The 27,191-nt window shown below is 36.2% G+C and overlaps 1 protein-coding gene across 3 annotated transcripts in view; it reads left to right on the forward strand.

The window, feature by feature from the left end:
* Positions 1 to 27,191, forward strand: part of CLVS2 (clavesin 2) — a 69,955-nt gene that overhangs the window by 24,488 nt on the left and 18,276 nt on the right. The window lies entirely within an intron of this gene.

The raw sequence follows: 27,191 nt of genomic DNA on the forward strand, positions 1-27,191 counted from the left end.
CATTGTAGATTCATGTGCAGTTGTAAGAAGCAGTACAGAGAAATCTCATGTTTCCCTCAGTGATAACATCTTGTAAAAATACTATAGCATCTCACAACTAGGGTGTTAATGTTGATAGAATAGAGAATGAAAGTCCTGACTGCTCACTCAACCTGCTCTGACATTACTCTGTGGGGGATGGGGTGCCTCATAACAGCCTGGAAATGTGCCACTTCCAGGCTTCCTTCTCCCCCTTTGTTGGTATGGATGGTGGTGAGGTCACATGATTTTCTTTTCTTTTCTTTTCTCTTTTCTTTTCTTTTCTTTTCTTTTCTCTTTTCCTTGCCTTGCGTTTCCTTGCCTCTTCTTTTCTTTTCTTCTTTTCTTTTCTTTTCTTCTCTTTTCTTTTCTTTTTCTTCTGTTTTCTTTTCCCTGTGGTGTACAGCTGGAGTAAAGTAGCTGTTGCCTAAAAGCTTTGTATGTTGTGAGTATACCTTTCCTGGTCCTTAGCCCAGTGAGGGCAAGCTTTTGTTAGGGCTTTTTTTTTGTCTGTGCCTATTGGAATTTCCAGGTGCCAGTTTCCTGAGCTCTAAGTCTGAAATGTATAAGGCAAAAATCAAACCAGGGAATTGACCTAGGTCATTCTTTGGGTCCTACAGTTTCTAGCTGGTTAGAAACTACTTTCATAGTCTTCTTATGTTTGGTTTGCATATAATGCCCAGTTTTTAAAGTTATATTTAATGGGAAGAATAAGGAAAAGTATGACTATCCCATCTTCTTGGAAGTAGAAGTGAGACCCCCATGTATTTTTCATCTTTTAAAATTTTATCAAATGCCTGATTTAATAATGTTACTTTGCCTCTTTTACAGCATTTGTATAAATTTTCTATAAATTTGTTATTGTTCGAACTGTTTACTATCATTTAAATTTATAGAGGGAGGTGAGGACATTAAGCTCATTCAGTTTGCTATATTGACTTGGAAGCTCCATAATGCCTTAAAGTCTTTTTAAATGCCTGTAAGTAATGCCTTAAAGCCAGTCATTATCAGGTTTATGATCACAGAATGATAGAAATAAAGTTCAGGAGGCATAATATTTTTACTTTTACATATAGGTCTAGAGAGAAATTATTCTTTCATGAGGTAGTAGTTTTGTTGTTATTATTATGTTTTCCAATCTAAATTCCCAGAGATATTTTTTCTGAGGTGAAATATAGAGTAAATTTATTTCCAAAATCAAAATTCTAAAGAATATACTTACTTACAGTTTTTTATAAATAAGTATAGGCCTACTTAAACTAAAACTTTGAAGCGCAGAAAGCTGGGTTTATTTGCAACTGGGTAGTGATTCAGACAGATAGGCAGCTTTATCACCTGGTTTCAAAAGAAGATTTCAGAACCTTTTTTTTTATTTTTTAAGTTTAATTTATTTTGATAGAGAGAGAGCACAAGGGCGTAGGGGTATAGAGAGAGGGAGAGAGAACTCCAAGTAGGCTCCACACTGTCATTGCAGAGCCTGACACAGGGCTCGGACTCACCAACTGTGCGATCATGACCTGAGCCGAGATCAAGAGTCAGATGCTTAATCGACTGAGCCACCCAGGTGCCCCATCAAAAGATTTCAAAAAGATGCCTCTGGTCAGCCCATTATCTCTGCTAAATGGATAAGGAAAGCATATTCTACTCCACACAGGACAATAATGTATTGCTACAGAATTGGCAAACAAACTACATTTAGTGGTAACTGAGGTCTGCTATCTCAACCAAGGTAGATGGTCAGCATCATAATGGGTTACTGCTATGTGCTAAACTTAGAGATGTGATTAAGTTAGTGAAAGAAGAGTCAAATCACTCTGCTGTAAATCATAGTTTTGTAAATATAAGGCTGTTTGCTAGTTTTATAAATCTTTAGATCTGGGAAAGACCTTAACGCAAAGATGAGCTAAGGTGACGTCAGTACTGCATAAAAATCATCAAAAGAGGCTGAGGCTGAATTGAGTAGCACCATGGAGAGCTCCTAGAAATTCCATTGTTGTGGTTTGTAATTTTATGCTTTCCAGTTTTGATTTTCTCTAGTTATCACTGCCTCTAAAGTAAGCCCATCTACCTCTAGAATAGGTCACAATCCCAGCAGAAGTAAATATTTCTTTCATTATCCTGAGTCTTATGGTTTATGTGTTTGAATTAAGGCTTCATTTTTTATGTGGCTCAAGGTTCTCCTTTTAAGACTTTTCCTTTATTATTTAACTCCTATTTTTGGCATTGTTTACTGGAAGCTCATGTATTGGCATTGGAATTAGAACTATGCCTTCCCTTTCCTTTCTTCTTGGAGTCTTCCCACATGTTATTTATAACCTAATTTTAAGAATATGAGCCATTCTTAGGCACCTGGGTGGTTGCTCAGTCAGTTAATTGAACAACTCTTGATTTCAGCTCAGATCATGATCTCACATTTCATGAGATCGAGCCCCACATGGGGCTCTGTACTGATAGCACAGAGCCTGCTTGGGATTCTGTCTCTCCCTCTCTTTCTGCCCCTTATCCACACATGCACATACACATTCTCTCTTCCTCTCTTTCTCTAAAAATAATAATAATAAAAAAAGAACATGAACCATTCTTAAGTTGGATTTAGGGTAGGAGAAGTGATGCTATAATTTGTATTTCATCATGAGACCATATAAGGAAGAAAGAGATCAGTTTCTTTCACTCAAGCAAACTGCTGGAAAACTCATGTTCTGATTATCTGCTTTCTCTAGAAGGCACTGTTTGTTTGGAGAACAATGATAAGGTATATGGTTGAAAGCGAAATCGTCTCCTCCTGACAATTGCCAGAATAGGTCAGATTTTAGAATCAGGTATTCCTGGACTTAAATCTTGCCTCTGCCACATCCAGATTTCAATTTTAGATAGACGACTTAACTGATCCCAGTCTTTGTTATTACATATTTAAAAATGGCATTAATACCTTCTACCTGGTATTATTATGAGAATTAAACAAGATATAATATGAGAGAGATTGGCATGATACCTAGTCAGAAAAGGCACTTGGTTAAATCGGTTCTGGCCATGTACTTCTTGCCCTGTACTCCAGAAGAGAATCTACTGATGTAACTGATGTAACAAGAAGGTTATTCCTTTAAACTGTAATATTATTTTTATGTAATGTAATTAATCAGCTTAACTTGGCAGATCATACAAAACTCACCAACTAAAATTATGTGAGAAGAAAGACCCCCCCCCTCCCAGTTTCTAAGACAAACTGTAGGCAATTTTCTCTTAGAAGTTTATAGCCCCTACCATTGTCCTTCCAGACTGTAAGATAGTGGTCAAATATGATTATAATAAGTATGGGTGCTTTATGGCATGTGGAACTCATGAGTTTACTCCTGTGGTGTAAGACTCTTGAGATTTTCACTCTGGGGAATATCACAAATATTTTCTACTAAAACCACATGAAGAGACTGGTATAGATGTGATTAGTATACATATTTCTCCTCACTGTTCTCAGCTGTATAAGCTCCTCCATGGCAAGAATGACATTTAGTTCAGCTAAATGACTCACAGGCTGGCTGGCAAGGAGGATCATATCACTCGTTCTGGGTGGACTAAAGGCATATAGTAGAAGTGCAGTTCTTAAAACTTTCACTTATGGTGAAGTAGGATGGGAGACTTTTGCAAGAGCATATGCTAGAGGATGCAATATCTCAGGCATTTGAAAGATTCAGAGGAAGTAGAAATCGAAAGAACTATGGGGAAAAGAGAGCTCATACATTAGAGTAACTCAGTAAAAGGACCTCTTGACCAATGGGGGTGGTAGGATTCGGAAACAATATTGGCCAGGTGATGGCATTTAAACATCAGAAGTGTGTTGGGAGCAATTATTACAATGAGGGGCAAGGCTGAAGTGGCAGTTAAGGGCCTGGCCTTTACAGGGCAACGGTGCTCCTATGGGAGAGAGAGATGAGAAGACGATAAGTGATGCTTAAAATATTCAGTCAAAACAAATGAAAAGGAATGAATACGGCTATCCCAGTGTAAAATTACAATACCATGCCTAGTTTTCTAGGTGCTGAGCTGGTTCTCAGACTCAGAATTCATGACAAGAGAAAGACTACAGAGCCCCATAAAGAAGGACCTTGCAACACCAACTTGTTTCTCTGATGTGTTCTTTCAACTCTTAGGAGTGATGTTTGCAAAGAGTTTGTAATAATATAGGCAATGACTATATATAATGTTAAGTGAAATATGTATGATATAAATGAATGTAAAATATGATCACATTTATGTTAATAATGTATTAAAAAAGAGAAGAAATGCATTGGAATGTGAACAATTATGCGAGAGTTGTAGGACTATGGTAACATTTTCTTTTTTCTACTTCCTGCATTTTATACATTTTACCATTGGAGACATGGTATTTTAAATATAAAATATTTATTTCAAATAGCCATGATATACAGTAGAAAACAAAGCAAATTATTTAACAAGCATACAATATGCCATGTTAAAAAGGCTAGTTTCTATTTTAAAATAGTATTAACATAGGTTGATGAGTAAATTAATAGAATCAGGCAGCTGCAGCTGCTAATCTTAAGAAAATTATGCAGTGCTAACATACATGGCTGTGATGGGTCACATTTGGGGACCACAAAAGAAGTTTACAGGAAGACTCAGGGAAGCAGAGTCAATGGAAATATAAATATGCTTTGGAGTAAAAAGTCAAACATGATTAAAAAAACATGTTTTATGAAGCTACCAGGCTGGCATATAATTCGAAATATTATACTACTATACTTGGCATGTATTAACTACTTTTTGGTAGGAGGAAGGAAAGAAGTTGAATTCAAGCAACCACCAGTAAGCCTTATTTAAAAAAATACTTTTATGCAAATCTGAATAAGATAGCCAGAGAGGAACTAAGTAAAAGACAAAAAAGTGAACATAAATTACACCTGAGAAAGACAATCATGATTTTTAGAGAATACATGCTATTTCTGTCAGTGATTTCCTGTTATTAAAATCAATTAAATAAGTGACTAAATAAATTTTACAGACAGAAATTATTTGTAGTTCAGAGGAGGGGATTATAGTGTATGACTAAAAACGCTAAAAAGGTTTTATGGAAGAGTTGAAAATTGAGCTAGATCTTCAAGGATGACACGGTATTGGTCTGTAGAGAGACATAAGGAAGGAAACAACAGAGCTAAGGTTTAGAGGTGAAAATGCATATATTGCATTTTGAATATGTAGCGAGTCTAGGCAGTCTGATGTAAAGGGTTGATACAACATAGGCAAGAAAGATAAGCTTGAGGAATCTGACAGGTTGGGGTCAAAATAGGAGCGACTTTGCATTTAAACTGTATTTTATGAAGAATGGAGAATCAATGAGTATTTTGAGGAGAATAACTCATGAGAACTGACCAACAGAAAAATTAATGATTGACATCATCTGCTCATGATTTCATTCTATAAATATCTATTGTGTGGAATAATTTTAAAGGAAGAATTTGGAAAAGCGGGAAGTCAGGAGACTTTTGTAGCAATTCAGCCCAGAGATGCTGCAAGTCCACAGTAGTGCAGGCCAAGTAATAATGGAAAAGAAGGGGAGGGTACTTTTTGTCTATGTCCTTTCCTATTCACCTTTTTCTCCTGTCATCATTTAAATCTTCCTTAACCTCTCACCTTGGTAATCTCAAAAGACAAGTGATTGGCCCTGAGTCCCACTTGCCCCTGTCCAGTCCCCTTTTGACATGGCAATCAGAACTTTTTTTCCTAAAACATGATCTTATACAGCCTGTTGTATTATTTGTATACTTTTAAATATTTAAGGGTTACAGATACATGATTGGATTTTTCTTTTTCCTGGAGACTTTCTAGACTAGTAATTAAGACCAGGTGAATGGAAAACTGAGTCTTAAAATATCAGAGAGCATCCTAATGTGATCTTCCTCATCTAATAGGGATGCTATTTCGTGTCATGTTGTGTGATTCTTTATTGGGCTGTTGGCTATTCAGTACAGATCTAAATCAGTTTTAATAGGTGCACGACACAGGAGCATGTACTATGTCAAATCCTGTAATGAAAAGCTTAGTATAGACATGTCTAGAATCTTAGAATCTTAGCATTTAAAGGAAACTTAGAAATCACACAGGCCGTCTTACATAAGAATTACTTCTGTGGTAGTCTTAAGAGATGATTATGCAAGTTCTGTTTATACACACTCAGCTGCTAGTGCAGCTCCTTGCAAGGCAGACCTTTTCATCTTTAAGAGTTTGGCAACAAAGCTCTTCCTTAAATTCAGCTAAAACTGGCCTCTGAATTTTGCACTTTATGCCAGCTCTTGAAAACAAGATTAATGCCAGACCACCGAATACACTGTCCTTTACGTAACAATATTTCAAAAACATAGAATGTCTGTCCTTTGAACATTAGAAGTGATCTGATATTTTTCATTTTACAATATCCTTCTCCAAATACATATCACCTATTCTTCCAAGCTTTCTCTCATGACATAGTTTCTAAATATTGTATCATTCTGGTTGACTACTAAACCCAAAATATTTTGTCAATTTATCCCCAAGTAAAAGTATAATTGCTCCAATATATTTTGATCAGTTTGGCAAATACTTCTCACTATTAGAAAATATTATATTTTAATATATTATGTACATGTATTATATCATTTTATATTATTTTAATATATGTTATTATATTATTTAGTATATTATTAAACAGACAAGGCTCTGTAAAAGTGAAAATGATATACCAAAGGGAAAGCAAGGACAGGGCGAATAGGTCTTACTTAGGGAAAGGATTAAGAAAAGAGATATCCATAGAAGGCCCTAGAAGGATTTTGAATGAAGGAAAATGTATTGTGAGCAACATTATAGGCTGAGAACAGTTTGGGGGAGAAACAGAGATGAATATGTACACAGTGCATTTGGGTATTATCAAGTATGTTAATTTAGTGTATCTTAACATTCATGAAGAAGTAAAATAGGGTGTATTCTGCAAAAGCTAGGTGATACTTAATAGTAGAAGGTCATGAATGCCGCTCTTAAGTGTTTTAAGGTTTTTTTATTTGTAGGTGATCAGTTAAGTTTCAACTTGACAGGATAGTATATTTCAATAGATAACTAAATCTAGTGGTCCTGTGATAAAGGATGGATTAAGCAGAGGGAAGCATTGTAACAGTTGGAACATGCTGGTGGTTCACTGTAAGCATGCCATCAACCATATTTCTAATAAATACTTCCTGATGATGAATTCATAGATAGCAAAGCAGCAGTGTATTAAAACACAGATTGATGAGGCAGTTTTTGTCAAATGCACTGGGAGAATAGTTCTCATGAATCATCTTACATGGAGAATGCTGTTAGACCTGAAGATGTATCACCCTCACTTAGTGAGATGCTCGTAACCTCTGCACACTGGACATTTAGCAAGCCACACAAAGAGAGCAAAGCTCTGTCAAAGCACTGCAAATGCCGACTGTCAAAAACGGCAGGAAGTTACAGTTTATCACCATCACAGTGCTGTCTTATAATATCCCAGTGTCTCCTTTTATGATTTTTTTCTTATTTCTTTGAAGCACGTTTTTAAATAGGCTGTTAATAAAAGTGTGTAAATTTAGTTCTTTTCTTGTTCGACTCTACCTGTGCCTGATCTTTGATCTCATTTCTGGTCCTACGGAGCTATTATAAGAGACAGGTAAGAGGATTCTTGAATCCATTGTGTAATATTTAATCTTCAGTGGAGTCCCAGTTATCCAAGAACCTTATCTCATATTCTGTTTTAATGTTCTCAAAGCTCTAGCAGTGAGCAGTAGGAATGAGTCACTTTGAAGTCAAGCTTTATGTCACCTGAAAGTATATGTTGTTCAGACTCATATATGAATGCTTGGAGAATTGCTCATTCCTTTCTGGCTAAGCATAAAGGTCACCCCAGTCTTCAGTAACATTTTTTCTAGATGTGCTTCCCTTTGTCTCTTTCCATAGCTCCAAAGTGAACTTTGCTGTCCAGGTAATGGAGTGGAACCAAGCTGTGCAGACCCAAATGACAACACATACTTTCTTCTTGGTGTTAGTATCTGAAACTCAAACTACCTCTGACAAACTACATGGAGTAAATCCTAGGGCTTCACATGGTACTTTTATTTGCAATGCATTAGGATGAGGTTGAAATAATTCAGTAAAGGCCATCTTATTCCTGCCTGAAAGGTTATCATTTAGTTCATCAGAGAGCAGAGGAAGGATAAATTTCTGTTGTGTTAGGTGTCTCTAACAGGTCACCTCTGTTTTCTCAAGCAAATGCCAGTTCTAACTCTGGCTCACATATCTGCTAAAGAATCTGATAAGCTTTCAAGCAGTCATTTTAAAAAGATTGTCAGGGAGTACACCTGTAAATTCTGCTGCTAAAACACACATGGATATATATTTGGATATTTTTTATTGCCTTAGTCTCATGATTCAGCCTCTCGGTCCTATTTTTCCTTCTTTTATACTTAATTCCATTCAAAAATATTATATCATACAAGATATTTACCTCTTCATAAAAATACAATAGAAGAGCTTATAATAAAAAGTAAAAGGCCCTTTTCTACTATTTCCTGCCAATATATTATTATCTTTTGATAGTATTTACTCATGAAATTTCTTCTATTCTTTTAAAAACCATTCTTCTTTTAGCCCAGTGGCCTTCTCTTCTAACTTGTCTAATTGCTTTCTAATCTTGCTGGATTGCTGTCACTCTGGATCGTTTTTGTCACTGAACTGGTTTAAATCTATCATTTCTTGTTGAATCTCTCTCTCTCTCCCCTACCCTGGTTTTCACATCTACATTGCTTCTGTTTTACTCATAAGAGTTTTATCTCATTCTTTTATTTTAAAAATGCTTTGAAATAATTTATGCGATGTTGGTTTTTTCTTCACTCACTATTTACAGTTTTCATTTTCTTTAAAAAATATTCATCTTCCATCATTTTCAATGGTGTCTCAGGAGTAAGGGAAACAAGTATATGTGTTCAGTCATTTTAAATTAGAAAATTCTCATCTACTTTTCTTTTAAAGATTTTATTTTTAAGCAATCTCTATACCCAACATGGCCTGGAACCCACAACCTCGAGATCAAGAGTCGTGTGCTCCACTGACTGAGCCAGCCAGACGCCCCCAATACTCATCTACTTTTAAATAATTTTATGTATCATTGTGAGCCATGGAAATGCTCCCTGGTAAAATAGAGTGTAAACATTTTATTTCAACTAAGTGGTAAAATCTATAGCTGGCAGGGATGGTGTCTTAATATCACTAAGGATGGCAAAGAATGGGACTTAACACATGTTTCTTAAATGAATATATCATCAATAAAATTTGCTCTTCTTCTTTGCCTATTCTACGAAAATGATAAAGGTAATGTTGGTTGTAGAGTGACCGAACAATGCCACTGCTGTAGGAGTGTGTGCTGTGTTTTCTTAGGATGATAGAGCTAGCTTAATAGGCAAATTTTGATCTCTTTTGCACTTACTAATGAATATAAACTTACAGCAGAGTGGACTAAGAAGTAGATTTGAAACCATGGTAAAGTCCATGATCACCTTGAGCAGTAACAGCTTGACTGGAACTTTAATTTTTCAAATCTGTAAGCTTTCTGAGCCTCATTTTTCTCAGTTATAAAATTAAGATGGTGCAATCACAGGCCAGTCCAAGAGGCTGTGGGCATTCTATAAATCATAAACACCAAAAGTCTATTTGCTGTCTGTTGTTTCTTTACCTATGGGAGATTTTTTTAGTTTTTATTTTATGTGAGATATTTAAAAATGAATTATTCCTTAGGGTGGTATGCTTTCCTAGTAAATTTTCTCAATCTTTAGATGTGTAATTTTGACTCAATATTGTGTTTTATCTTTTCCATGTTGGCATATTAATCTTTTTTTGTTTTAAAGGAAACATTTCAAACCAATACTATTTGGCTCAAGAAATTAAAACAAGGTAATTTTTTAGCTTTTTCTGGGTAAGGTATTGTTTCCTTAAAAATCCATTTTATTTAACGTTCAGAGAACATGGGGTTATATTCAGAAAGTATTTTAAATTTACATCCTTAAAAGACATAGATTTTGTTCTTTTTACAAATATCATATCTATATAGCAGCAATAATATGAAATGTAGTGATGGTTACAGAAAGCTACATGGGTGATAAAATTGCATAGAAGTACATAAATACACACTCACAAAGGAGTACTTACAAAACTGATGTCATCTAAATAGGCTCTATGGCTATATCAATATCAAATTCCTGGTTTTGATTTTTTTTTTCTAGTAAGGTATCCTACTTGGGGAGACTAGGTGAGGGGTGCATAGGATTTTCCTGTTCAGTTTTGCAACTTCCTGTGTGTCTATAATTATTTCAAAATTAAAAAAATTAGTCAATAGATAGACACAGATACCTTCTGAATGGTGAGAAAAGTGACAAAGTAACAGAATCTGGGTCCCACCACCAGCATTGTGCAAATATATAGTAGGAACCATAAATAATTGTTGAATGAGAATGAAGAGATACTGTCTATTATCTCTTTTGAAGAACACCATGGGATAATATTTAAAAAGCATTTTTATTTGAATTATTAAAAGAAGTTGGGGCTTTTTTGCTGTTTCATTTTGGTTTTGATTATATGACAGAAAGAATATTAGAAAGATAAAAGCAAAACTCTTCAAAGAAAAATCCACCTCTTTGTTAACATTTATATGTAAAGGAATGTTTTGATGACTTTACCTAAGCATGGGGACTATCTTTTCAGAGTTAATACATAAACCTTCAAATGCAGCTTTCTTTTGGATACACACACACACACACACACACACACACACATACATATGAACTTGAAAACAAATAAGATCCATATTGAAGGAATGGGAAGTGGATGGTAGGAGGAAAGGAATATCATCAAGTCTGATCTAATGGCAAACTACATGGATGGGGTTGGGAGAGTATTGAAGATAAAGTTGTTGGAGAAAAGGTGTAACTGTTTTGTCTACAAAATTTTTAGAATCCACTTAAGTTGTAACTCACAGATGAACTGCAATCTATTCTAAAAAGTAGAGTGAATTAAAACATTATATAGATCAAAAGCAGCCTAAATATGTCACATACTTCAATGTCTAAAATGACATGCATGACCCTAAGTCAGATTCATATGTTACATAAAACAGATCTCTATCAGCTTTGTCACTAATTCAGAATTGTTGTGTTTGCTTAGGTTTCAAGGTTGAGTGAAGGCGAGGCATGTAATCTCTTGCTTCTACTCATGAGTTGCAAGGAAGAAGTCAAAGCCACGGAACTCTCTTAACCACACGAACACATATCCATACACACAGCAATAGTCAGGAACATTTCTTAATTCAGAAAAATCTGTGTTTCCTTGAGATCTTATGCAACTTTATGTGGCTGGGCTGGAAATTTTGTTTTTTTATTTACATGCCATTACTGAGATTATGGAAAGACAGATTGCAAATGTGTATGGTTGCCCTGATGTCAATGCTTGATCAGATATAGATGCTTGCATATCTTGTTTATACAAATTGGCAGACCAAAGACTAATATGAACTCTCCAATTACACTGCAAGATTCCAGAATGAATGGAGACCTTGAGTGCATTGTACCACAATGGGGAGACAGTAAAGGCTAATCACTGACATTGCTAATCCAGTGAGGTGTACCATGGGTAAACAACTTGTTGAGTATTACTTCCTAAGGAACTTTATTTGTAGAAAGACTTTGCAGCAATGGAAAGGAAAACTTACAAGGAATAGCTTTGGATGATTATTATTTGCCAACAAAGTAACAGGGAGTAAAGCAAAAGGAAAAAGGATCTTTCTGAGGCCACATGAATTTCCTGGTGTTTAATTAGAATATTCTCAAATTAGCGAAAACTTTTAAGTGTCTATAAAATTGTGTGATAAACACAAGAAGAGCACAGTGAAATCTTTGAAGCATTAACTTAAAAGTTCTTTTTGTAGCGAGAGGTACACTTATTAAGTGTTTCTGAATTTTGGAGAGGGGATGATGATCCCAATCTGAACCCTTGCTTCCTTCCCATTATAAAACTAACAAGTAAGAACAAGCAAATATTCCATGATTAGCTAAACTGTGACATCGTCTTCATTATCCCCAGCCCTGCAGGAGATGTTCAGAGACTGAATGGGAATTCCTCATTAGCAGACAGGTGGATGGGGGATTGCCTACATCATGAGCCCTAGTCGTGCTGTTTTTCATGTGTGCTTCTCTGAAGGACACGTGCCTGAAACATCTTTAGACTCTCTCAAGCTGTCTTTATAATCCACTGCCTCACAACCCATATGGACACCACACAGTCTTGGAAGGCGGTAGTAGAGCTAAAAGCGTTCTGGCAAATGATTGGAAAACATCATTCTGGCTTCAGTGACCTCCTCTCTCCAACCCCTTACTCAAGCCAGCTCCATGATATTGGTCAGGGACTTCAATTAGGGGAAAAATGTGTATTTTTACTATTTTAATAGTACACAGATTACTGGAGCCTTTCAATGTATTCGTGAATCTCAATTTCTTTCTCTGTTTCTGCTTCTCTATGTCTTTATTTCAGTGTGAGCTATCCAAGCTTGGGGATATCTCACACATATGGCCTGCTAACACTGAGAGCTCAACATTTCAGACCTCCTCTTAACTATGATCCTTTTGTTATATGTTTCTAGTACAATTAGTGGTGAACTAAGCAAGATTAAAAAGTATCAACCTGTTTTCAGCCATTCGATGGCAGGTCTTCTCCATATCCAATCATTTCTTAACATATGTCACGTGTTTTCCTTTTATGGTTTACCACCATGATAGGACTCAGATTCAGCTCTAGTTATCTGTATAGTGATAATAGATTTGACTGCATGTCTCCATCTTCTTGAAATCAAATAAAGTAGGACATTTCACAAGACTTCATCAAACAAACTGGGCAGGTCAAAGCATCAAATCACCGTTTTCTATTTCAAGAAATATGCACCCGAGACACCCATAACCCTTATTTCATCCTTAACTCTAACAGTTCCCTAGTCCAACTCCACCCCTATCCATCCCTAACCCTCACCACCTCATCCCTGCTGCCCTGTGGTAGGTGGCCATGATGGAAGACCTGGTAGATGGTGGGTCACACATTACTTGGTCATTTTAAAAAATAATTAAACTAAACGTCTACCTGGTTTTTATTTTTAACCTGAGAAAGAATGTCTCCACATCAAAGTGGTTGCACTAAAACATAAACATTAAAATGTCAGAATTCCATAACAGACTACACACCCCTACTCAACTAATGTTCCTACAGCACAACTGTAACATACCACTCTTTTCTCAAGAATGCCCACTACAAGCCCTTTGGCAAGACAACCTGGATGGCGGTCCAAGTAGACCCCATAACTGTCTTCTTAGCCACGCTGCCACCATTTCCTCACATTCACCCTCAACTCCTGACAAACATTCCTGAAAACTATATTGTAAAAGTGGCCCAGTCTTCCCATCTCTGGTTTTACTGCTCCTTCTCCCTGGGACACTCTTACACTCACTCCATTGCCTCATCCACAAGTACCAGATTCTCATTGGTGCCCCATGATCTATTCCATGTACTCCCTCTTTGGAGAGTATTTTCATCATCATTCCAAATTTTCTCTTCAGTATGGAATTGTTTCTCTCCTTCAAACCCAGTCACATTTTGTGGAAATTATTTTTTCTTGCTTTATGTTACTTACTCTCTTTACCAGTATTATATAAGTTTCTTCAGTTAGGACTTTGCTTCATTCACATTCCCCTTACATTTCCCAAGCTTGAGTAGTGTGCAGTACATATTTGCTAAATTTAATAGATGCTTAGAGGGCTATGTTGTTGTCCTTGTGTTGATATTTTTAAAGTAGATAATGTTTTTACTATTATACATATTTACAAGCGTGTGTGTTTGTGTACGGTACATGGTCATGTTAGAACATTTGAAAAGTATAAAATACACAAAGCATAAAATAAAAGTCATCTATTATTCAATTACACAGAATTAACCAGGTTAATATTTTGATATATTTTCCTAAATATTTTCTTTTATATTTCTTTTTAAATAAATTTAAATTGATTCCAGTGATTTCCTCACCACAAAATATGTATGAAACATTGGTGTACATAAAATTTTACCCCAATTTATGATGATTTCCTTATAATTGGTTTCTCATACTGGTATTAGGAAACAAAAGAAGTATATTTTGAGGTTTCTTTCAGGAATGTTTTGCCAATTTATATCCCCTCAACAGAATCTGATGGCTCCCATCTTGCCAAACCCTTGCAGGATTGAGTTTCATCATTAAAAACAATCTGGTCTAGTTGCACATGCCTGATGTAGGCAGGAGTGTCTTGAAATATCCACTTAAGGACTTCTGCCTAATTCTTTTTATAATTTGCTCTTCTCAATTCCTCTAGCTGAAGTTCTGCAGCTTAACTCCCCTTTGGCAATTTTGAATATGAGAATGTCAGCACTTCTGAATGTGTGTTACTAAAGTAGTTTAAAAGTCAAGTGAGAGACCTAATCCATTATTGATAGTAAGGCCTGTTGCAGCTGACTTAGAGATTGGAGCTACAGGCCTCAAGATACAGGTCATAGAAAATGACTACATATTCTATTTTGATTAGAAATGTCACCATTATTTGTTACTCTTGCTATGCATTCACTTTTAATAGAAGAACCTGACTTAGAAACATGATGATGTAACAATTTTATAAGTTGGTAGTTTTTACTTTGGTTTCTCTCCTGCTATTATACTTGATTGAAACTTGTATTTCATGGATTGTGAAGAGTTGTGACAATGGCTGGTGTCATGTTCTCCAGGTTGTCTTGACTTCTGCCTGTACCAGGCACACACCCGCAGCGACAAACTTAAATAAGCTTGTGTCTCCATGTTAAGGCTCAATAGCTGTGATTTGCTTCAATCTGTTATCAACTTTCTCTGACAGAAAAAGTGGCTGGGCAGAACACCACACTTAATTTGTTCACAAAAGAAAGATCTTCCTGCCCATTCAGTTACATGATGGCTAAATGTATTGCAATTAGTTTTCCTTGTTGGTTTTACTTTAAGAAATAGTTTTGGCTAGAAAGAACTCTTTTAAGGAGGAATATTTTATCTAGTATCCCACTAAATTGCCTATATTTTACCCTAGTCAGGACTCAGATCAGGGCACCTGGGTGGCTCAGTTGGTTAAGCATGTGATTCTTGATCTCAGCTCAGTTCTTAATCTCAGGGTCTTGAGTTCAAGCCCTGCATTGGGCTCCACTTGGAGCCTACTGAAAAAAAGAAAACCCAAAAGACTCAGATGTTCCTCTCCACATGCAAAGTGAGTCATCAGTGTAATTTAAGAATTTTATCTAGGTGTAGGGATTTATCTAAATGAATACACCAGAATTTGTGTCCCGGGGACCCCTGTAGGGTAAGGAGGGTTGTGTTTGAAGCCCCGTTAGCCAGCATTAACTGATTAATAGTGGGCACAGGAAAAAATAACAAAATAATGATTTGTCTAGAATTAGAATATACTTGAGATTTTGAGATAGATTGGTCAGTTCTAGTCCACGAATTTCAGAGGTCCTGACCATATAGTCATAGTGTACTCTAAGAGGCTTTCTCTCCATTATAGTCTCTTTGTTCTATTTAGTAATTCTGTATATGTGGCAGGGATATTTTGCTGACAGAGACTCATTTATCTTGTGGGTAAGTAGATTTATCATTGGAACCTAGAAGCCAAGAGTGTATGGATTCCTTCAATACATGTGTTCATAACTAGCAGGAAAAGGAAAAAAAAGGAATAACATTGTGTTTTGTCTGTGGCATCAGGATAAAACAAGTTACTATATTGTTATTTACAATATATTTAAATGTTATTTATAAGTGATTGTTGTATTTGTTATTTATAAATGGTAATTTACTGGTTGAAGAGGAATTGGGGTTGCTTATAGATTTAAACAAGCCAAATTTACCGTTATTTAAGATTTTTAAAACAAAAGTAAAAATTTAGAAATGATGGTCTATTTTAAGATTACATTGTTTTCACTTTGAGCAGATGATAATCATGTGCTATCTTGGATGAGGAAAGTGTAACTCCTTGCTTTTCTCTAGACTTTCAGTTTTATAAACTGGAGTAGCCCTTGACCACCACTGTGTTCTGAGTGACCCAAGCAGATTCCTCCTAGTCCTCTTGAATCGAAGTGAAAAGACTCTCTCAGTCCAAACAATAGATGCTGATTGTAGCATCATGAAAACAATGCAATCCAATCCCTCTGCATTCAAAATGTTGGCGTGAGACCTGAGCTTCCTACAGCATATGTCCACTCACAATTAAAAGCCATGATTATTTAACACCTTAGAATCCTATGGCAGGTTTCCTAGTAATTTGCGTTGAGAAGACATAGCCCTTCAGTAAGTCCCTTCATGCTTTCTTTTATGCACCCTATAAAGGAGAATATCCGGCAGCATCATTGTACATGGGCACCACTTCTAATTAACTTAAAAATTATTTTTTTAAAATTTTTTTTAACGTTTATTTATTTTTGAGACAGAGAGAGACAGAGCATGAACAGGGGAGGGTCAGAGAGAGGGAGACACAGAATCCGAAGCAGGCTCCAGGCTCTGAGCTGTCAGCACAGAGCCTGACGCGGGGCTCGAACTCACGGACCGCGAGATCATGACCTGAGCCGAAGTCGGCCGCTTAACCAACTGAGCCACTCAGGCGCCCCCCCCAAAAAAAATTAAATTTTTTTAATGTTTATTTATTTTTGACAGAGAGAGAGACAGAGCATGAACGGGGGAAGATCAGAGAGAGAGGGAGACACAGAATCTGAAACAGGCTCCAGGCTCTGAGCTGTCAGCACAGAGCCTGACGTGGGACTCGAACTCACAGACCGTGAGATCATGACCTGAGCAAAGTCGGACGCTCAACCAACTGAGCCACCCAGGCGCCCTTCTAATTAACTTAAAAATTAAACCAGAGGACACCCTCAGACAAAACTGAAAAAGAGAAAATCTAACACATCTCTATAATAGGAATTGGATTTTATAAAAGGAGAATGACAGAGCAAAAGAGAATTACTAGGAGTCATGGTGTCATGAAGCTAATATTCATTAGCTAAATATTTATGTATATAGGGGGAGATGGCTATTTTTTAATTAAAAATGTCATAAATGATATGTATTTGCCTTTGGGGAGAGCATATTCTGTTGACCACCCTTAAGAGATATACATGTTGACACATCTGTATTCATGATAGACAATTTAAACAATAGCTGACATTTTGCCAAAGGTCATAAAACAAACAGATATTATGTATGTAAAGTGTGCAAATGCAAATAGGGACATTATTTTTAAATTAAAAAATTTAATCTAAGAAGGTATCTTTGTTTTAATGCATATTTAGATTAGGATTTTACCATTTGGGAGGGCAAAATCATTTCAAAATATACTCATATCTTAAAAATTTTACTTTATTTATTTTTATTTTTTTATTTTTTTTAATGTTTGTTTATTTTTGAGAGAGACAGAGACAGAATGCGAGTGGGTTAGGGGCAGAGAGAGAGGGAGACATAGAAGCAGAAGCAGGCTCCAGGCTCTGAGCTGTCAGCACAGAGCCTGATGCGGAGCTCGAACTCACAAACTGTGAGATCATGACCTGAGCCAAAGTCAGACGCTTAACCAACTGAGCCACCCAGGCGCCCCATAAAATTTTAAATCTTTTTAAAAACTTATTTATTTAGGGAGGGGAGGGGCAGAAAGAGGGGAGAGAACATCTGAAGCGGGCTCTGCACTGACAGTCAGAGAGCCTGACATAGGGCTTGAACCCATGAACTGTGAGATCATGACCCCTGCTGAAGTCAGATGCTCAAGTGACTGAGCCACCCAGGTGCCCCTCATATCTTAAAAAAATTTAATTATAAAAATACCATTAATGAAAAGTTAATGTATACTATTAATTACTTTTTTAAATGATCCATCACAGTTAATCCATGTTTCTTAAAACACTTATTAAAATTAAGACACTATTTGCTGAGAAATCATTAGAATTTAAGCATGTAATTTGTGTGCATTTTGTTTCAGAGATTGCTCATCAAATAGAAAAGCTTTCTAAGTGCTTGTTTTGAAATACAATGTGATATATCTTTGAAGGCTGATTGTTTCCTCTATCAAGAATTGACTATTCATTTTTTAACCGTTTATTTATTTTTCCCTTTTAAGTGTTAAGTAAACTATAGAAAATGTTAATAATTATTGTTTCCCTACATGTCAGAGCAATACCTATCTGGGTGAAATTTTGTTTCTTACACAATACTTTGTATCTAACCCATCTCCTTTATTGTCTGGCTACCTGGGCAGCATGAGGTTTTAATGGGCATTCAGAAGTTAAGAGATTGGAGGAGAAGCATCCTTCTGTATTTGTACTCCCCAGTTTAAACTGCTATCTCTCTGTACCAGGTCAAGAGCCTTTGTTTTCCATCTGTTATTTGCATCCATTTACACATGGCTCATTACCAGTTATGAAGCAGGCATAGAAAAAGACATTCCAATTAGCTGGTCATTAAATAGTTTCCTGATTATTTTCCTTCAATTTGGCAAAATATGCTAGTTAGCATATTTTGGTAACAATCCTTATTTACCTCATGAAAGCAATGGAATGACTTGCCTAGGTTTGCCTGTCTAGTATTGATGAGACTAAAAATATAAGATTATAGAGGTAGCTCCATTCTCTTTAGTTTCAGACACCGCACAGAATACTAGAGGTGGGGAATGGAAGCAAGGCTTTGGAAGTAGGGCAAACGTGACTTTCTTCAGGAATCTTAACCTTTTACAAGATAGGTAGAGTGTGTATACAAATAGCTTACACAACATTCATTCAAAAAGGTAGATATAAGTATACAAATGCTATTATACCAGCTAGAAAGAATACCCTCAAAAGACATATTTGGGAAAATATGGTGTGGTTAGCACATCAAGACACATCAAAGTTTTCTCCTTCTCCTTCTTTTTTTTTTTTGGCAATGTCTTGATTTTCTTTACTAGATTGGCCAAGAAAACTTTTTAATAAAATTTTCTGAATTCTCTATTAACAGAACTCTTAATTGAGCCTTTCCTAAAACCATCCAGAATGTTAGATCTGTATTCTCACAATGGCAACCTTTCACTAGTCACTCTTGTAGTTTCATTCCATTCTCTTCAATGTTCTGGGCTGCCGTTTAGATCTTTCTGCCTGAGGGATGCCTTCCCCAATTTCTCCTCTTCCTAACACTTCTTTGTAAAGCAGACCAATCTTAATAAGTTTAAATATATCTGAAGGAAATATTGATAAGATCTAAGGAACTAGTAGTACCATCTGCTATAATAGCCACCTTCTTCTTTCTATACCTGGGCACACTTTTAGAGAGTATATATATATATATTGTATATATACTGTATGTATATTGTATATATATATTTTTTTTTTAAAGAGTATACATATATATATATACATATATATATATATATAGTATTCCTATGAGGCATTGTAAAAATTATTCTCATAATTATTCTCATAATTCCAGGCTTTTAGATAGAATTTCATGTCATCTATATAAAGCTTAACTAAAAAAAATTAGAAGCACACACCAAGATGCCTAAATATTGCTTTTGTCTCTGGTTGGTAAGGTTATGAGTAGCTTTTTAAAAAAATTATACATTATTTGATGTTCAGAATTTCTACAATAATCATGTTCTCTAATTGTACTAAAAACATTAACAGAATAGTGCAATATTTTTAATCTCAGTATAATTTTAGAGAGAGAGTTATGGAATTAGAAGAGTAATTTCTAGGTATTGACTTATCACTGTATGCACTTTGCCATAGTGCACATAATAGTTGAAATTATGTGCTTCAAAAAAGTACCGTAAAGGTAGAAAAGAAAAACAAGCATTGAAAAAAGGCTAACAAGGGTTGATGGGGGAGTGGGGGAGAAGAGAAAATGGGTGATGGACCTTGAGGAGGGAACTTGTTGGGATGAGCACTGGGTGTTGTATGTAAGTGATGAACCATGGGAATCTACCCCCAAAACCAAGAGCACACTGCACACACTGTATGTTAGCCAATTTGATAATAAGTTATATTTTTTAAAAAAGGCTAATGAACTTGGTTTTGAATGAGTGAGTTACACATACAATTTTTGCCTATGTTCACACTGAGGATACTTCTTAACACACTTGATCGTTTTATGAACCTTAGACAATCTTGTGAAACAAGACCAAAGTTGTGGATTTAATTCTCACGGAAGAGTTCATTTTGTTCATGTTTATGACTACAAACTGTACTGCGATTACACCAGACATTATTTTGATTTATGTGTTTTCAGATCTAACAATTTACTTGTAATAGTATTATCCTAACATGTAATTTTTTATTTCATCAGAATCAATTAAAAAATTGAATAATATATTAATGGTTCATTTTCTAATTTTTCTTCTTGAATAGCTAGACATGTAAGGCATACATATTTTTGCTAGAAATATATGAATAACTTACTTATGTATATTTGATACATATACATATATTTACCTCTCTATATAGTGCCCATACTGCCAATATCTATAATGTGTATATTGTTTATATGCCAATGAGGAGAAGGTAGAGGTTTTGCTTTGATTGATATCATTTTGTAATTGTTTGCAATAGCAATCAACTTTTAAGGAAACTCACATATTGCATGAAGGGAGTACTTCCAAATCTATCTTCTCCCAAAGAAAGATATTTACTTGAGCATATGGTCAACAGAGGCTTGGAGAAATGTTGAATTCCACTGGAGCTTTGGTGGGCCAAGTTTCCATTAACTCAAGCATTCAGGCAAGATAATCTGTGCAACCAGCACAGCAAAGTTTACCACTCAAGAGGAAAATGAATGGGAGCAGGTGAATTGCCAAAAGCTTTCAGAAGGTAGAAATTCTGTTAACTTTCTTCCACCTATCTTGACTGCACTCTCACTAATTGCAATGTACTTCTTATTTCATTGTCTCCCGTGAATAACACTGTGGCCAGCAGAGTCAATGATCAGCATGCTGTATATTGTTATTTTGATTATTATTTTGTACTATGCAGTGTTTTAGGACCAAATAACTACCCATTAAACCACATTATAAAATTGCCTCCATAGTCATTTCTATATGTGTAGAGTAAAAAAATAGATTATTAATATGGTAACCCAGTACTTAGGAGGTGTGTTTAATGGCTAACAGCTATGGTTGGCTGTTAGCAGTCCTATTAAATGTTTCATTTTGCAGATAAGGAAATTGTGGCTCAGTTTACTTAAATAGTTTACTTAAATAATAAATATCAGAATCTATTCTTTTCAAGAAACATCCACCTAGCTTTGCTATAGGACATATACACAAACACACAGACCCACGCACACATACACACACGTTTTCAAAATGTTGGGAATGTGAAGATGAATTACACACAGTCTGGAACTGAGTTCGATGCACAAAACAGAAATCTCTCTGGATAGTTCAAAGACAAATGGATTTAAATACAGGGAGTTCACGCTTTAAAACCTCATTGGAAGAACAGGAGGGATGACAATGTCATTAGCAGACTATGTCCGCTTTCTTGGTTTTGAGGTCACAGCCGTGCAGATGTGATCTAGAGGTCAAGAAACTGCTGTCTCCACCCTCTCACTACTCCCATCCCAGGGGTCTCTCACTCTCCAAAGTGCCACCTAGGATGCGGAAGGTAGTGTTCAGACACTGCGATAAAGAATTGCCCCTCTAGAGCTTGCCTAGCAGCTCCCACTGCAGCAACAATGTAATGGTGGCCTCTGTATGTAAATGTAATGACTGGTTCTTCAAATCTTGCTGAAGGGCTTCTCATCGACAGAATGACAGAACGTTGTTATTTAGAATCCCAGTTCTAAAGTTGTTTTGTTTTAGCCTTCCATCTCCTGCCCTATGGGGTGGGGCATGAAGTGGGTGGAAATGGATGCCAGGCCAAGCACCAACAGACCGTATACAACACACAATCGCGCACCCAGAGCTCACAGTTTAGTAGTGGAGGCAGACAAATAAAGAGAAAATTTAAGGGTCTTGTGGCAAGTACGCTAAGATACTTAGACACTGTGCTCGTGATGACAGAGAATGGACTTTTCACGGAGAGAGTAGGGCATGGAAAAATGAGAAAAGATCAAAAAGAGCTTCCTTGAGATAGTGTTGCATGAGCTAGGCCTTAAAAGATCAGCACAAGAAGACAATTCAAAGAGGGAGGAAGGCCATGTCAGGCATGAGGGAGAGAACAAAGTCAACATGCTATAAAACTACACTTGAACGTAAACAGACATGAAGAGGCTGCAGGGAAGTGACATGGTGCCAAACAGGGGAGTGGACACAGTGGAGTTTGGGTTTTTATTGTGGTCATGAGGGTGAATATGAAAATATGAAGCTACACAGAGCTGAAACTATAAATACTGCAGGGCTTCGGGCATGATTGGAAGTGAGAGAATCAGACTTCTGGTTTCCAGTTCTGTTTGTGAGAAGCTTGGAAGTCGCCACTTTGTCTTAACAAGTAAACAACTGAACAGACTGAGAAATCAACAACTCTTCTTAGATTCACAAGAGAGGTAAGGTATCAGGGAACACCACTATCAACAAGACTGGACGGGCAGACAGGTGAACACAGGGAGTCTTGGCTTACTGGAGCAGAGACTCTTAACAGGAAACAAACCATGGTGAGAATCAGTGTCCAGGCAGGACATCATGAAATTTGAATGACAAATTGCTGGAGTCTCATTGGGAATGAACTTGAGAGTTAAAAATTCCAGGGGGCCCAGTCTTGGGGGGCCATCCACGCTTTTGTGAGATTTACTTCTAGGAGCTGGACCAGGTTCTCACAGTAAATATTAGGTAAAAATCCCCTTGTGTTTATGTCAGGGGGAAAGGAGAAGAAAACCTTTGAAATATGCCAGAGCACTCTGTTATTTTTACTGCCTTTTTCTCCAAGTTTTTATTTAAATTCCATTTAGTTAACATTTAGTGTATTATTAGTTTCAGGTGTGGAATTTAGTGATTCAGCACTTACATAAAACACCTGGTGCTCATCACAATTGCCATCCTCTGTTCCTAACAGGGCTTGCCCTCAGGAGAAGCTAGTTAACCAGAGCATAATTTGCAAGGGTATTAATAGAACCTAACTGACCTAGGGGTGGGGAGATACCACACTCCAGCCTTCCGGTGGCAGAAGGGAAATACACAACTCTAGGCTACCTGTCCCACCTAAGGGAAGAGAAAAAAAAAAAACTGAGAAACACTTGGGAGTTCACAGTCCAGAGGCACAGACTCACTAAAAGACTGAAGCCTAATCATAGGACTGTGGAACATTTCCCTCCCATGACACCTCACCACCACATTACAGAAGGCCAATTTACAGCAGTTCCTTTTATCTGGTACATAATGTCTGGCTATCAAGAAAAAAATTATAAAGTATACTAAAAAAAGTCTAAAAACACAACTTGAAGAGTCAGAGCAAACTGCTCTAATGGATAAAGTAGACAACACACAAAAACAGATGGATAGTATAAGCAGAGAAATGGAAAGTCTAAAAAAGAAAAAAAAATCTAGAGATAAAAAATGTTGTAACAAATGAAGAATGCCTTTGATGGAGTTACTATTAGACTGGACACGGCTAAAGAAAGGATCCCTGAGTTTGGGAATATATCAATAGAAACCTCCAAAACTGAAAAGCAAAGAGAAAGAACACTGAAAAGAAAAATGGAATAGAGTATCCAAGGACTGGAGGACAGCTATAGAAGGTATAACGTATGTGTAATTGTAATACCACAAGTAGAAGAGAGAGAGGAAGGAAACAAGGGCATCACAGTAAAGAGAAGGAAGGAATCAGGGATTATGTCATCCTTGTTTTGGACTTTGATGCCTGAGAGATGGCATTGAATCAGAATTTTAACCTGGATTAATTTGATTGCAAAGTCAGTGTTCTCCACTTTCACCCTGTCTTAAATGTGATTTGGTACTGATTAAGTCATTCTTTATGTAAAGATACAGTCAAGAATGCCCATGAACTCATGCTTAAGTTTTGTGTATATGTGTGCATATTCATTTTTCAATAGAAGAAGCATGGCCTCTGTGTGATTTTGTTTAAAAATCACTGTCTTAAACACTTGGCATAAAACTTGATAGCTGGTGTTTATTCAGTTTTGTTCTAGAGATTAAATGCTCATTCAAGAGTGTATTTTAAAAGCATTCCAAGTAGTTCTGCTTCAGGTAATGCAATAGGTTAAAATTTCTCGAAGATCTTCCTGCCAGGAAGCACAAAGGTGTTAGGTAAATCACAGCAAAAGAATCACACCTACCCCTCACCTGCCTCTGGACCCTGAGACAAGAACACAAAGTCTACTGAAAAAACAAAGCAAAACAAACAAAAAAACCCAGGGAATAAGTGAAGCCTGGGTGGTTCTGGAGGCAAATGTTGGCTGCAGGAGCCTACAGATTTAGAGTGTAATGATTGCCTAAGGTGTGGGGCGGGCAGAAGCAGAGACTAGATTTGCACTAGTTGAGGGTAAATGGGGGACTAGATGTGAGATTTTGCATTCCTCCAGGTGTGGCACCCTTAGGGAAGGTTTGTGCTAGGAAAATCACTGCTGGCTAGGAAACCTTTAAGTAAACCTCTCTGCCTTTCCCATAAGCAGGTGGGAAAATAATAATAATGATAATATTGGTATTAATAATAATGGTAATTATCTTCTGTGATAGTCTGAGGCCATAATTATCTCATGAGGCTGAGGTTTGAATATACACTGTACAATCAGAAACCCCAAGATGGGAAATTAAATTAAAGCCAAACTAAGCTGATGGCACTGAGTAGGAGCTGATACAGATCTCATCTGGGGAAAAGCATCCTCAAGCCAGCTCCTTCAGGATTCCCAATGGATAATATTAGCCAAATATAAGTTCACCATAAACAAGATACTGTAAGCAAGATCAGTAGAGACAGTAAGCAAATTCACGCGCTCAAGGACTATAAAACAAAATAAGTATGTATTAATTAAATGGTTATGTTACTAAATAATGTTATTAATGATGGAATTAAAATAAGCAAAGACCAAGTAACTAGGGAATTAAAGTTACATGAAAATCTATTTTATACCCAATAAATTGGCAAAATTCAACAGATTGACAGTACCAAGTGTGGTATGGGTAAGAGCTGGAACTTTCCTCATTGCTGGGGGAAGGAGGGGTATAAATTGATATACTTGCTGTTACCAGTTGTGTAAAGCTGAAGTCTCTACACTCTGACTCAGTGTTAACAGTTCAGATATATACCCCACATATACACTTGAACATGCCCAAGAGACATGTCCAAGAATGAAGTCTGCAGAGCAGCTGTACTGGTAATGGCAAAACAGACAAAATATTTGGAAAACACCATGCATTGACAATACAAAATAAATTGTGAGGTATCATACAATGGTATACTATACAATAGTGACCATGAACTATACCTGTGCATGTAGAAAACTCAAATACAGGAAACCTTAAAAACAATGTTATGTGACAACAGAAAAATATATTCACTAACATTTTGATAAAGTTTAAGTAGTTAGAAAACTTAACCCTCTCTCTCTCTCTATATATATACACACACATATATATATACATACATATATATATAAACACATATATCCCTAAAATCTATATATACATGCCAGCAAAAACTATAATATATAAAAATAAAGAAAATATATAAGATATAAACTATAGAGCAAGTAAAACATTATATTTATATATTTATAATGTTTATAAAATAAAATATAAGCAAAAGAATTACAATATAAATTTTAAAATGTAGAAGATCAAAGAATAGGAATACAATAAACTTTAAGGTTATTAACCATGTTCTATTTCTTAAGGTGAGTGGAGGGCACATGGGTGTTTATCTTAGCATTCTCTTTATTGTATATACATTATTTTCTTTTTATGTATAAAAATGTGATAACTTAAAAACATACTATGTCTGTATTTCTATCTGATTCATTTCTATTATTGTAATAACTTCTTGATAAATGAAAACTATGTATTTATAAAAGAAGTAAGACACTGGCATTAAAGGAGACAAATTTTATCTTTAGTTATTCTTATTTATTTATCTAGTACTGTTCTCTTTTTATTTTTTAAGTTTATTTTTATTTATTTTGAGAGATAGAAAGGAAGTAGAGGAGGGGCAGAAAGAGAGAGAGAGAGAGAGAGAGAGAGAGAGAAAGAGAATTCCAAGCAGGCTCCACACAGTCAGTGCAGAGCCCGATGTGGGGCTCAGACTCACAAACTATGAGATCATGATCTGAGCCGAGATAAAGAGTTGGATGCTTAGCTGACTGAGCCACCTAGGCAGCCAGTACCGTTGTCTTTTTATAATGTGTTAGTCTCAGAGATAGATATCGCTTGGCAAAAAAAAAAATGCTTATTCGCTCTGAAAATCAATATGCAAAACCACGAATTAATTATTAATGTTCCAGTGTCCCCCCAAAACTAAAATATTTTAATGGGGTTATGCCATGTGTGTTTTTGACTAGACAATCTTGTTTAAGAAAATATTAAATTAAAAAAATGCATCTGATTATTTCAGTTCCTTTACTTTTCATTTGTTCCCATTCATGCTCTAAATAGAATCCAGAAGAATGCTAATTATCATGATACGCCTTGAGAGAGACTTCTAGTGGTATAGCCCTTTTTTTTTTAAAGAAGACTTTTGTAGTCAGTTCAGTGTGGAATTTTTCAACTAGTAGCAAGAATCAGTCCATTTATGTGGCTTCCTCAAGTGCACTGTGAGATGTTGTAATTCATTCAGCTGAAGGATTCCCTTCATATTATAGAGTGAATGGGATGCACCTATTTAGTTACAGATAGGAAGAAAAGTCCTCTCTACCTCTCTACATCACTTCAGATTCGAACCTTACACAAGTGAGTTCTTGTTGAAGAGGAGGGTGGCTTTCTGACAGGCCCGTTTTCATCCTGTGGGGTGAGCTCAAAGGGTTTTGACTTAATTTAACCTAGCAAAATACAACCCCAAATTTCTTACACTACAGCGCTAAGGTTTTATTTTGCGTAAGTCTGTTTCCCCTTTTTTATGGCTGAGATAAGGGAAGGAGAATGTTT

This window comes from Panthera onca, chromosome B2 (assembly GCF_046562875.1).
Source record: "Panthera onca isolate mPanOnc1 chromosome B2, mPanOnc1 haplotype 2, whole genome shotgun sequence".
NCBI lineage: Eukaryota > Metazoa > Chordata > Mammalia > Carnivora > Felidae > Panthera > Panthera onca.